The sequence below is a fragment of the Octopus bimaculoides genome, chromosome 6, assembly GCF_001194135.2.
Source record: "Octopus bimaculoides isolate UCB-OBI-ISO-001 chromosome 6, ASM119413v2, whole genome shotgun sequence".
In the NCBI taxonomy this organism is placed as follows: domain Eukaryota; kingdom Metazoa; phylum Mollusca; class Cephalopoda; order Octopoda; family Octopodidae; genus Octopus; species Octopus bimaculoides.
The window spans coordinates 33,228,652-33,232,034 of NC_068986.1; positions in this window are offsets into that span (position 1 = coordinate 33,228,652).

Below are 3,383 nucleotides of genomic sequence, written 5' to 3' on the forward strand. Positions count from 1 at the left end.
GTGGAGGGGGACATATACAAGTACAAAGAACCACACACACACACACACACACACACATAGATATACGACGAGCTTCTTTCAGGCTTCTATCAGTTTCCGTCTACCAAATCCACTCACGAGGCTTTGATCGTCTCGAGGTTAGGGTAGAAGACACTTGCCTAAGGTGCCACTCAGAGAGACAGACTCGGAACCATGTGGTTGGGAAGCAAGCTACTTAACAAACAGCCACAGATAACTTTCATATTTCTTTGAAAAATTAGGTGGACAGGTATCTGCTGATATACTGCAGAACGTATTTTTTATCAGCTGGAAAAGAGTGTAAATCTGCGTTTTATGGCCGAAGACAAAGCAGGAGAAAATGTAGATTTAATGGTTCGTTTACCTGTTCATGAGTCTCAGTGACTTTCGAATCGCGGTCAGAGATATCGCTATGGCTTGTATTTATTCTTACATAAACGTATTAATATGTGGTCTGTGAAAATATGTTCTAGAATAACGTGGTCTGCATGGACATCCACATTCTAAAGAATCTCAAAGGCCATTAGATTATCTCGGAGTTGTATTCCACAGTGGGTCTGCATGGACATCCACATTTTTTTGTGTGTGTGCAAACGTTTTCTTTTTCTCCGTTCTGAAGCATCTTTGCATTTCATCTGTGTTCTGCGCTTTTTAGTCGGTTTTTACAAATTTTCTCCGTGAATTGCTAACTGTTCAGTTTTCTCAAATATTGTCCATTTAAGGGCTTCTCTTTACACCTGTTTAGCATGAGATTCTATTGCTCCATTTTCAGATTAGTTTCTACCTTATTCATAATTTCTTTTTATATTCCATTTTTCTTCTCCCGGAAATTCCTGTCAATTTAGCTTCTGTATCATTTGCCTTCTAACTACCGCTTTCTTTTATTTCTTATTACATACGCTTTGCAGTTCTACAGTGGAGATTTTGCATTTTTCTTTTTGTTGTAATAGCACGAAGCCCTTCCTTCTTTGCATTATTGGGAAATATAAGTTCAAATTAGTTAGAGAGAAAAGTAGTCTAAATGCAATCAGACTTCTCTTGTGTGGCTGTTTTGTCCGTGCTAATTCGTTTTGCGTCTAATTGAAAATATAATAATAATTTATTATTAGATCAGCTAGAGATTATATTATCTTGTATTATTTACGTTTAACTCTGTTTTAAGTCTTAGTCTAACAAGTCTATAATCTTTCTGTTTAACTCTGTTTTTATTTTTTATTTTTCGTTCTTTTGTAATCGACACTGTTTAGTTCAGTGTTTGCCAAATTCTCTTGACTCTCTTTCATAATCTATCATGATTATTGTACTAACGTTCCTAATTAGTACGCTTCTTCTCAATGTTGTCTTAGTGAATTTTTTTCAACCAAGTCTCCCATCATTTTCCTTAGATAATCTATGCATTTCTAGTTGCTTTTTGTCCATGATACTGAGATAGAGCAACAGTTTTGAATATTTTCTAATGATACGTTTGCTTTATAATTCTCCTTTATCTGCATCTATAAAATTGTTTGTCAGTTTCTCAAGGTATGTTTATTTAATATATCAGTTCATTATTGGTGCTACTTAACTCATGGATAAGGTTTCCAGAATCAACACACGTGAGTATCATTCTCAAAAGTAATCTGATACTTTATCTCTATCAAGCTGAACCGTTCTTTCATCTTATAGCATCTTCAGCAATGGCTTCGTTGATTAATAATTGATCATTATAGTCACATGAACTTTGATAACTACCTGTCTGCTCTTGTGGGGAAATGTTTCTTTCTCAAACGTCCATTTATTTACTTCCTGTTGTATACTACAGTTAGTATTTTGTAAGCTGTAGGTTTTGCATGTTATAGATTTGTGTGAACGTGTCAGGCGTTTTCTTTAACATCCAAGAGAATCTTCATGATAGAGCATATTTTCAGTATTAGTTTACAATCTTATATTCTGGGTCTTTCCAGTTTTTTCTTTTTTTTTTTGAAATGTTTGTGTTATAATTTGTGCTCTTATGTTTTTCAACCTATAGAGGAAATGCTCTGCTTGTTACTTTCAGCAATATTATCCATAGTAATTGCTTCGCTGCTCCGACTCTCCAGAATTCTTCGCTTCCTCCTGTTACAGTTATTCTTGTTTTACTTTGTTCTTTGCAAAATCGTTTGCACTTGGATCAAACTGTTTGATTTATTCAAAAACTCCATGTCGCTTTTCATACCGACCATTCCAATGCGAATTAGCAAGGATCTCTTGTCCTAAGTGTTCTTTGATCTCAGCTACATTTCTATATGATAGTTTTACACTATTTACGCCTCAGTTTTCTTTACCAGTTGTATCGTTTCATTGCTGATTTCATTAAGAACTGAGAGAACTTGTCACTTAATTTCTATGGATTTTTTTTGTCTTTTGTTTGTTTAAAACTATTCTATTATTTATGATTTCTTCTATTGTGTGTAATTCTTTAATTATTTCGACCTTCAAATTGTCATGTTCATGATTTCTCCCTTTTGAATTTCCGATTCCATTTCGTCCTGATATTCTCTTGTTTATATAATTTTTCTATTGTTCACATTCAATTTCTACTGCAGAGTATTTTGTAGATCTTGTAGGGTTTGATTTCTTTGTTTGCATTTTGTTATTAATCTAGTTTTGTATGCGTTTGGTCTTTTCTTCGTGGATAAATTCTCAGTGTTTCAGATTTTTGCTTTTGGTTTTGTACCCTGTATGTTTCCTTGTGTATTTATATTTCTAATTAATCTCTTGATATATGATATTTCTTCAACATTCTACATTTAGATTCTAAGTTTTTAAGTTGACTAACTTGCTGGTGTATAACGTTTCGTTAAGACCCTGGCTAACTTTTCTCTAAATCATGTACGAGTATATTCTACTAGTTTCGTTTTGCAGGCACAGTTCAGCTACTAAATCCTGCAAGTAGACGTAAAGATATCCCTTTTGTATCCATTTATGAATTTTATGTTTAATCTGCATGACATAGGAAGTAAAGAACCATATTTATTTAGATTATTATAATCTCCAACGATACGTTCTTTGCTTTAACATTTGTGGTGACGTTAACGTTTGCGTGGGCTGTTTTTTCATATTTTTAATGCTATCGGGCTTAACCCATTACCTACCAGTGATCTCATATCAGATCACTTAAAAATTACAAATTTCGTAATGATCTGTCAATATTTACACAAATCTAACATTTTTGCTATATCTTCTAGGTATACTTCCCTGATATTCAAATGAGGTTTGCTAATTTTTCACCCAATATCTCGCTTATTTCTATTTAAGCCTAGTACTAATTCCATCGGTCTCTTTTTGCAGAACCGCTAAGTTACGGGGACGTAAACACACCACCATCGGTTGTCAAGCGATGCTGG